The 11,785-nt window shown below is 37.3% G+C and overlaps 1 protein-coding gene across 1 annotated transcript in view; it reads right to left on the bottom strand.

The window, feature by feature from the left end:
* The window catches only part of LOC311060292 (glutamate receptor ionotropic, delta-1-like), a gene marked incomplete at its 3' end in the record, with an annotated part of 247,067 nt that overhangs the window by 200,774 nt on the left and 34,508 nt on the right, over positions 1–11,785 (bottom strand). The window lies entirely within an intron of this gene.

Here is an 11,785-nt window from a genome sequence, read left to right as displayed (position 1 = left end):
CCCTGGTTTTGAGGTAGGCCGGTGTCTATGCATTGTAATGTATTGATGCATTTCTTTTCATATGGGTTTATTATTTAGGGCAGCATAGGTTACTGGTTAGATAATCAGAAGGTCCCCGGTTTGCCTCAAAGGCCCTGGATGGGGCGAAGTGTCCTGAGCAAGACACTGTAGGGGTGGACCCCTACAGTCCACCCACCCCAAGCGCTCAACATAAAACATTTGAGCAGCCATAAGCTGAAACTGAATTTGCCCTCTGGAACTAAGGAAGGTCTCCTGAAGCAAACTAAGGGCAATTTATTGACGATAAAGAGTTGACATGGCTGTCTACCTACCTCACTGTCGGTCGCATTCCTTTAAGATGCAGCTGGCTGATCACCGACAACTAACATCTGCTAAAGCGGAAGGGAAAAGGTATAACTGGCCTTAACCATGTTGCCTTGGCTCTAAATCCACACTGGCAAAGAAACCTGTAGCTAATCAGTCTCATATACAGCCACAGGTTCACTATAGGTGGGATGCTGGCATGTGCCCCAGGAGCAACTTGATGGTATTTGTCTGAAAGTCAAATTCAGTTATCTGGAAAAGGCTGAGGGTTATAGAACTGCACAAACACCTTTCTGGGCCATGGGGTGGCCCTGTAGCTCATCTGGAAGAATATAGTTGAACCACAGATGAAACAGCTACCAATTGCTCTGGTTGGACTATTGCAGGTTAAACAGATGCTAGATCATTACTCTATGTCACAACCTTCAGTACTTATTGTCCATATTCTACAGCCAGACTATGTTGGATTTTGTTTAAGTAACAGCCACATTAACCCAGCAAAATATCTACATCTAATGAGGTTTGAATGTTGAGGAGATCTTTTCATTATGAAGTTTAGCAGACATTGGGTTTTGGTCACAATACCCGACAATAGCATGTCAGTATTCTACAGCACGTTGGCATAATACGTTGAACAGACGTTGATTATTGGTCAGTTACCAACACAACCTAAAACCAACCAAATATCAATGTCTAATGATGTTAGACTGCAACGTTGTGTGGACGTTGTCATAATAACGTTGGGCAGACACTAAGGTTTGGTCAAAAATCTGACAAAAGCATGTCAGTATTCGACGTCAACCTGACGTTGGGATAATACGTTGAACAAACGTTAGTTAATGGTTAGTTACCAACACAACCTAAAACCAACCAAATATCTACGTCTGATGATGTTAGACTGCAACGTTGTGTGGATGTTATCATAATAACATTGGGCAGACATTGAGGTTTGGTCAAATATCCGACAACAGCATGTCAGTATTCAACGTCAAACTGACGTTGAGATAATACGTTGGACAGACGTTGGTTATTGGTCAGTTACCAACACAACCTAAAACCAACCAAATATCAACGTCTGATGATGTTAGACTGCAACGTTGTGTGGACGTTCTCATAATAACGTTGGGCAGACATTTAGGTTTGGTCAAGAATCCGACAACAGCATGTCAGTATTCGACGTCAACATGACGTTGGGATATTACGTTGAATAGACGTTGGTTATTGGTCAGTTACCAACACAACCTAAAACCAACCAAATATCAACGTCTAATGATGTTAGACTGCAACGTTGTGTGGACGTTGTCATAATAACGTTGGGCAGACACTGAGGTTTGGTCAAGAATCCGACAACAGCATGTCAGTATTCGACGTCAACATGACGTTGGGATATTACGTTGAATAGACGTTGGTTATTGGTCAGTTACCAACACAACCTAAAACCAACCAAATATCAACGTCTAATGATGTTAGACTGCAACGTTGTGTGGACGTTGTCATAATAACGTTGGGCAGACACTGAGGTTTGGTCAAGAATCCGACAACAGCATGTCAGTATTCGACGTCAACATGACGTTGGGATATTACGTTGAATAGACGTTGGTTATTGGTCAGTTACCAACACAACCTAAAACCAACCAAATATCAACGTCTAATGATGTTAGACTGCAACGTTGTGTGGACGTTGTCATAATAACGTTGGGCAGACATTGAGGTTTGGTCAAGAATCCGACAACAGCATGTCAGTATTCGACGTCAACATGACGTTGGGATATTACGTTGAATAGACGTTGGTTATTGGTCAGTTACCAACACAACCTAAAACCAACCAAATATCAACGTCAATTGACGTCAAATTAATACGTTGATACAACGTTGGAAGTTGACGTTGGTCCAACGTTGGATTTTGGTTAGCTGACGTCACGACCTAAATCCAACCAAAAATCAACGTCAACGGACGTCGCGTGCCAGCTGGGCAGAGAGGAGATCCTGTACAAATGTGTGTTCTATGTTTTTGTTTTTTTTAATTAATCATTTCCCCCTCGATTTTTGTAACCCTTTATCACCCGGTGCCAATTTTCGAAGTGGTCCTGGGCGCTACACTCTCCCCACAGCCTAGGGAGCCCAGAGCCGAGCTCATGCCTCCTTCAATGCATAAGAACCATCTGACCTTCTTGTCACCTGACAGGGGGGAGTTTCCCTGGTAGGCTAGGATGTAGCGTGTGGAAGGAACACGTTATTCTAACCAGTTCCCTTCCCCTCCATCAGGCGCCCCGGCTGTCATGGGGGAGGCAGTATAGTGACCAGGATTACTGCTTGTTTTTGTGAGGGTATTAACTACCCTAGGAGACACGGGGAGAACATGCAAACTCCACACAGAGTAGGCCCTTTCACCAACCCCACCTAGTGTTCTTTGGTTGACTTTTTTGATGTCTCTTGTTGCTATTTTAACACTGGAAAGGTTTGTGTGTAATTTCCTCTTTTCTTGTGATAACATCATCACCCACTTTGATTGTGAAGCTCTCAGCCTTGCCGAGGTTAAAACTAGACCCAAAGAGAATGGATGAGGTTTTTCCCAGGTGTAATGATAGTTTGTTATCAGCGAGCCAGATGCAGAGTTCAGAGCTAAAGGCTTTTTTGAATAGTCTCAAAAACATAATATTTTAACAAAGAGAAAATGTCATGTTTGAGAATCTTGTGATGTGAGTGAAGGAGCTATGTGTGTGTGTGTGTGTGTGTGTGTGTGTGTGTGTGTGTGTGTGTGTGTGTGTGTGTGTGTGTGTGTGTGTGTGTGTGTGTGTGTGTGTGTGTGTGTGTGTGTGTGTGTGTGTGTGTGTGTGTGTGTGTGTGTCTCCTCAAGAGCAGCAGCAAACAGAAAAAAAGAATGGATTTTTACAATATTTTCCTCTGAGATGTAATGGAGTGGAAGTAAAAGAATTGAAAATTGGAACTACTCCAGTAAAGTAAAACTACCTCAAAATGATGGTATTGTAGTTACGTGCAGGTGCCAGCCACTCCAACAAGTGACCGAGTGTGTTTGTCCGTATGTACAGTATGAGCACAGCAACAACTGCTGCAGCTGATTGCAACACGAAGATGCAACCAGCTACACTGATTCAACCCAAACAGGAGACAGTGCGCCACTTAAATGTGCTCGTCACGCGTGCGGGGCGCTCAGTGTTCCCACTTAGCAGAGGAGGCTTTCAACTCAATAAAACACTCTTCGTTTTGGTGAGTAACAAAAGTGTATTTTTCTATTTTTTACAACAGACGAGAGGCTGCGCCACCGCGGTGTGAGGGGTAAGAACGGAAAGTACCTCAGCGTTAAGGAGAGCTCCTTCTAACGCTATGGACCGGAGCTAGAGGGAGAGTACTAACCTCCACCGTGTGTGTGTGTGTGTGTGTGTGTGTGTGTGTGTGTGTGTGTGTGTGTGTGTGTGTGTGTGTGTGTGTGTGTGTGTGTGTGTGTGTGTGTGTGTGTGTGTGTGTGTGTGTGTGTGTGTGTGTGTGTGCGGTGTTGCGGTTGATCCGACAGCTGTACCAAAGCTGCTGAGTCGATCCTTTCCTGTTTGAAGTGGATATTGGATTTAACCTGCACTCTGATGCTGGGTCAGAGCGGTGTGTGTGTGTGTGTGTGTGTGTGTGTGTGTGTGTGTGTGTGTGTGTGTGTGTGTGTGTGTGTGTGTGTGTGTGTGTCTCTATCTGATAAGCCCCTCCCCTCTGCTACAGCTCAAGGATCTTCTGTCAGCCTGACCTGAACACTTTACTCTCTAAGATAAAGTATTAAAGGTGTAGTTCAACCAAATATAATTCAATTACACGCCCCATGAAGCCTTGAATTCATGGAGAGTGTTTGTCACCAGTTGTGGAAAAAGCACTAAAAAGTCAAAGTATGTACTTGAGTAAAAGTACAAAGGTATTGGTATCAAAATGTACTTAAAGTACCAAAAGTAAAAGCACTCATTATGCAGAATGTCCAGAATTAAGTTTTTCAAATGTATAAAAATCTTTTGAAAATAGCAGATCTACAAGCTCACAACATCACATCATGACGCTAGTGATGTGCCGATACAACATTCTTTCAATTCGATATGATATTTTATAGATATGATGCCCATATGTATATGATATGATACCCATATGTATATGATATGATACCCATATTTATATGATATGATACCCATATTTATATGATATGATACCCATATTTATATGATATGATACCCATATTTATATGATATGATGCCCATATTTATATGATATGATACCCATATTTATATGATATGATGCCCATATTTATATGATATGATACCCATATTTATATGATATGATACCCATATTTATATGATATGATGCCCATATTTATATGATATGATACCCATATTTATATGATATGATACCCATATTTATATGATATGATACCCATATTTATATGATATGATACCCATATGTATATGATATGATACCCATATTTATATGATATGATACCCATATTTATATGATATGATACCCATATTTATATGATATGATACCCATATTTATATGATATGATGCCCATATTTATATGATATGATACCCATATTTATATGATATGATGCCCATATTTATATGATATGATACCCATATTTATATGATATGATGCCCATATTTATATGATATGATACCCATATTTATATGATATGATACCCATATTTATATGATATGATGCCCATATTTATATGATATGATACCCATATTTATATGATATGATACCCATATTTATATGATATGATACCCATATTTATATGATATGATACCCATATTTATATGATATGATACCCATATTTATATGATATGATACCTATATTTATATGATATGATACCCATATTTATATGATATGATGCCCATATTTATATGATATGATACCCATATTTATATGATATGATACCTATATTTATATGATATGATACCCATATTTATATGATATGATACCCATATTTATATGATATGATACCTATATTTATATGATATGATACCCATATTTATATGATATGATACCCATATTTATATGATATGATACCTATATTTATATGATATGATACCCATATTTATATGATATGATACCCATATTTATATGATATGATACCCATATTTATATGATATGATACCTATATTTATATGATATGATACCCATATTTATATGATATGATACCCATATTTATATGATATGATACCCATATTTATATGATATGATACCCATATTTATATGATATGATACCTATATTTATATGATATGATACCCATATTTATATGATATGATGCCCATATTTATATGATATGATACCCATATTTATATGATATGATATGATACCCATATTTATATGATATGATACCCATATTTATATGATATGATACCCATATTTATATGATATGATACCTATATTTATATGATATGATACCTATATTTATATGATATGATACCTATATTTATATGATATGATACCTATATTTATATGATATGATGCCCATATTTATATGATATGATACCCATATTTATATGATATGATACCTATATTTATATGATATGATACCTATATTTATATGATATGATACCTATATTTATATGATATGATGCCCATATTTATATGATATGATACCCATATTTATATGATATGATACCCATATTTATATGATATGATACCCATATTTATATGATATGATACCCATATTTATATGATATGATACCCATATTTATATGATATGATACCTATATTTATATGATATGATACCCATATTTATATGATATGATGCCCATATTTATATGATATGATACCCATATTTATATGATATGATACCTATATTTATATGATATGATACCCATATTTATATGATATGATACCCATATTTATATGATATGATACCTATATTTATATGATATGATACCCATATTTATATGATATGATACCCATATTTATATGATATGATACCTATATTTATATGATATGATACCCATATTTATATGATATGATACCCATATTTATATGATATGATACCCATATTTATATGATATGATACCTATATTTATATGATATGATACCCATATTTATATGATATGATACCCATATTTATATGATATGATACCCATATTTATATGATATGATACCCATATTTATATGATATGATACCTATATTTATATGATATGATACCCATATTTATATGATATGATGCCCATATTTATATGATATGATACCCATATTTATATGATATGATACCCATATTTATATGATATGATACCCATATTTATATGATATGATACCCATATTTATATGATATGATACCTATATTTATATGATATGATACCTATATTTATATGATATGATACCTATATTTATATGATATGATACCTATATTTATATGATATGATGCCCATATTTATATGATATGATACCCATATTTATATGATATGATACCTATATTTATATGATATGATACCTATATTTATATGATATGATACCCATATTTATATGATATGATACCCATATTTATATGATATGATACCCATATTTATATGATATGATACCCATATTTATATGATATGATACCTATATTTATATGATATGATACCCATATTTATATGATATGATACCTATATTTATATGATATGATACCCATATTTATATGATATGATGCCCATATTTATATGATATGATACCCATATTTATATGATATGATACCCATATTTATATGATATGATACCTATATTTATATGATATGATACCCATATTTATATGATATGATACCCATATTTATATGATATGATACCTATATTTATATGATATGATACCCATATTTATATGATATGATACCCATATTTATATGATATGATACCCATATTTATATGATATGATACCCATATTTATATGATATGATACCCATATTTATATGATATGATACCCATATTTATATGATATGATACCTATATTTATATGATATGATACCTATATTTATATGATATGATGCCCATATTTATATGATATGATACCCATATTTATATGATATGATACCCATATTTATATGATATGATACCTATATTTATATGATATGATACCCATATTTATATGATATGATACCCATATTTATATGATATGATACCTATATTTATATGATATGATACCTATATTTATATGATATGATACCTATATTTATATGATATGATACCTATATTTATATGATATGATACCCATATTTATATGATATGATACCCATATTTATATGATATGATACCCATATTTATATGATATGATACCCATATTTATATGATATGATACCCATATTTATATGATATGATACCCATATGTATATGATATGATACCCATATTTATATGATATGATACCCATATTTATATGATATGATACCTATATTTATATGATATGATACCCATATTTATATGATATGATGCCCATATTTATATGATATGATACCCATATTTATATGATATGATACCCATATTTATATGATATGATACCCATATTTATATGATATGATACCTATATTTATATGATATGATACCCATATTTATATGATATGATACCCATATTTATATGATATGATACCCATATTTATATGATATGATACCCATATTTATATGATATGATACCTATATTTATATGATATGATACCTATATTTATATGATATGATACCTATATTTATATGATATGATACCTATATTTATATGATATGATACCTATATTTATATGATATGATACCTATATTTATATGATATGATACCCATATTTATATGATATGATACCTATATTTATATGATATGATACCCATATTTATATGATATGATACCCATATTTATATGATATGATACCTATATTTATATATGATACCCATATTTATATGATATGATACCCATATTTATATGATATGATACCCATATTTATATGATATGATACCTATATTTATATGATATGATACCTATATTTATATGATATGATGCCCATATTTATATGATATGATACCCATATTTATATGATATGATACCCATATTTATATGATATGATACCTATATTTATATGATATGATACCCATATTTATATGATATGATACCTATATTTATATGATATGATACCTATATTTATATGATATGATACCTATATTTATATGATATGATACCCATATTTATATGATATGATACCCATATTTATATGATATGATACCTATATTTATATGATATGATACCTATATTTATATGATACTAGAGTTTCGGGGGGCTACGCCCCCCTCAACCCCAGCCGCGCACGGGGCCCAGCCGTGTGTATATTGGGGGACCCAAATCGCCGGAGTAAAACTGTGGAAAAGTTTTTTTGAAAAAGGAAAAAATTTAAAGAAATAATATTTGTTATGTTTAAGGGGGTCCACAGGGGGTCCGCGGACCCGCTGATGGTCCACTGACCCCCTGTGGAGTGTTGGGACGCGCGTGGACACCCCTGGAATTTTTTTTTTTTTTTCATGAAGGTGGTTGCTTGTTTCTGGCGCTGGCTGTGCAAACCTGGCAACCCAGCGCATGCTGCCGCACGCTTAAGTGGCGTAGCGTCATGAGGGTCAGTGGGGCCGTGGCTCGGTCAGTGAAGACCCTGTAGTGCGGATGATATGTGGCATAGAGGGGCAGATTGTAAATCCACAGAGGAAACATCCGTGGGCTACCATTGGTTCAGCGATGTGTGCGGTTGCCCTGCGGCCCCTCCTCCTCCACCAATGTGCAGTATTGAGAGCCCTGACGTCACAACAATTGGAGCGATGGGCACTGCACTGTGGTTGGTTAGGGTACACCTAGGGCCCAGGTAGAACCCAGTTAAAGCCTGCATGGGCAAAGGCAGTTAGGACCCGCCTTGGTCCCACATAAACATGGCTAGTTGGGGCCCACCTAAGGGCCAGGTAGAAGCTACTTATAGCCTGCATGGGCATCGCAGTTGGGACTGAAGTGGATGGCGCTGACATTGCTGACATGGGGTCCATATGGTTTAGCCCACCTTGAAACCATATGGGAACTACGCTGGCATGCTGGCTGTAATGCGAACGCTGCATCATACCTGCAGTGTGTAGTTTGATGTTGTGTGTGTAGCAGATATACCTGCAGTGTGTAGATCAATGTCCATAGGAAAGTCAATGCCCAGCAGTGTTTTTTGTCCCCAGCAGAGTTTCTAGTGTCTCTGTGTCTCTGTGGAAGAGGTTGCACATGAACTCTGCAGCCGCACTGAGGCGCTCCAACACAAACACTCTGACATTAAGCTGCTTCACACAACAAACATCAGCACCACGCTGCTGTTTGTCCAAAAGACACAATATCTCCACTCCCATCGACGTCATGTGTTCATTTATGGACAGCCGTACAGACTCCTTTTGACACATTTTACGTTGTTTATCCAGCTCTCACTGACTCTCCACATCGGGCAGTTATTTTGCTGCGATCAAGTCAACGATGTGAGAGATTAGCTATCACAGACGGACGGACAGGGGGTGAAACATAGTCTTGCGCCATGCCTTTCGGCCTGGCGGAGACAATAAAAAACCGAAAGTAAAGGAAATGGCCATTTCTGCAACAGAAGTAGTCAATAAACTATGCTCTGAAAACATGGGCCACATTGGCAAAGAATGTAAGAAAGAGGCAATCATGTAGAAAATAGCCGATCTCCAAGCTTACAAAGCCTCTCAACGTGAGGCGTTTCGAGCTTGTAGATCGGCTATTTTCACAATATTTACTTGTGGAACGGAGTCAAACAGAATGGGGGGGTCCCAGATCAAGTACGTGTATTGGGGGGGGGGGGGGGGGGGGGGCGGCGTGAAAGGGTTGATAAACAGTGCTCTAATCGGAGCGAAATTATCTGAAATTACTACATGACCATAATGCAGCCTAACAGGCGTTGCACGGGGCGGTCCTGCCATTACGTTAGTTACTGTAGTTGCTGTGGAGCTACATTGTTCTCCAGAAGACACACACAAACATACACCATCTACAATGGACGAACTGAGCAGCAATATAGACATTCACCACACGAACGTGCATTGTTGAGAAAGTGATTGCACAGCCGCTGCAGGCATGACAACCAGGTTAGCGTTAGCGACATGGCAGCTATCACAGCGCCCTGTCCGTCGTGCTGCAACTGCCTGTGATGGCTACAGCAGTAACAGCAAGCTGTCTGCGATGCCATTGTCTGGAGACTGCTCTTAGCGTGACAGGACCAATGAGAGTGAGCGCTGTAGTTGTTGCTAAGATACGGTGGCGTCTCTGCCCCATAGCTTGTAGATCTCTCACACATGATTGGCGTAGGCTGCGTTGCCAGGTCTGACTTTGTGTCTAAGCAATGGTCGGCTTATTTTTGCGTTTTTGCGCGCCTTTGGGCTCGTTTGCATTGTGCGCACGGCAGCGCTTGTTTAGCGTACGTCAGCGCGACGTGGCAACGGACGTGGCAACGTGAAAGGTGATTGGCTGGTGAAAAGAAACACCCGACGTTACACCAGAAATGGTGCCTGGAGAAAATGGTGACCAAAAAAAAAGTTTGGAAAAAAAGGAAAAAACCCCCGCAGCGGCTGGCTGCTGTTGTGGTCATAGATATATATAAAGGCTAGATGACTCACCCGCGCTGCTGGCCAATGGAGTACGACGTCGCCACATGGCGGCCATCTTGGGACGGTCATTCATAACATTATGTCTATGGTGCATATACTTTGAAATAACCATAGCGTGCTCAATTTTCATCCGATTTTCAAACGGTTTGGTGTTTTGTAAACACCAAAGATGTAGTTATGATATTATTGTATTAAAAAAAAAAACATGATTATAATTATAAGTATGCAGTATCATAACTACATCTTTGGTGTTTACAAAACACCTAACCGTTTGAAAATCGGATGAAAATTGAGCACGCTATGGTTATTTCAAAGTATATGCACCATAGACATAATGTTATGAGTGACCGTCGCAAGATGGCCGCGGTTGAGCTACGCTTGCGCCGCCCCTTGAGCCATCTAGCCTTTATATATATCTATGGTTGTGGTGATGAGGTCGTGCGCACGGTAAACGGTACGAAGCTGGCTCCCCTTCCGTTTTGTCCGACATTTGGTGAGTAGAATTAATTATGTTGCGCGGTGGAAAAGGTGTAGTGAACAGTGAGATGTCCCCTACGCGAGGCGTAAATTCAGCGCGGCCGCCGTGGCGAGTCAGTAGGCGACATGTGGTCTGGCGGTGCGTTGTTTATTCGATAACAGAGCTGTGGGGTGTCGCCACCGAGGGTGCGGAAGTTGCTCGCCATTTATATAGTTAGATTATAAAACATACATTAACCACTTTAGCCCTATTTTATACCTAGGCTATTTGAAAATAGCAGATCTACAAGCTCACAACGCGTTGCATCGCGACACGTTGTGAGCTTGTAGATCTGCTATTTTCAAACATTTTAGTACTTTCACTTTTGT

This window comes from Gymnoscopelus microlampas (genome assembly GCF_963454915.1).
Source record: "Gymnoscopelus microlampas genome assembly, chromosome: 14".
Taxonomy (NCBI): Eukaryota; Metazoa; Chordata; class Actinopteri; order Myctophiformes; family Myctophidae; genus Gymnoscopelus; species Gymnoscopelus microlampas.
Note: the sequence above shows the minus strand (reverse complement) of the source record. Positions and strands in the feature narration are given on the sequence as shown.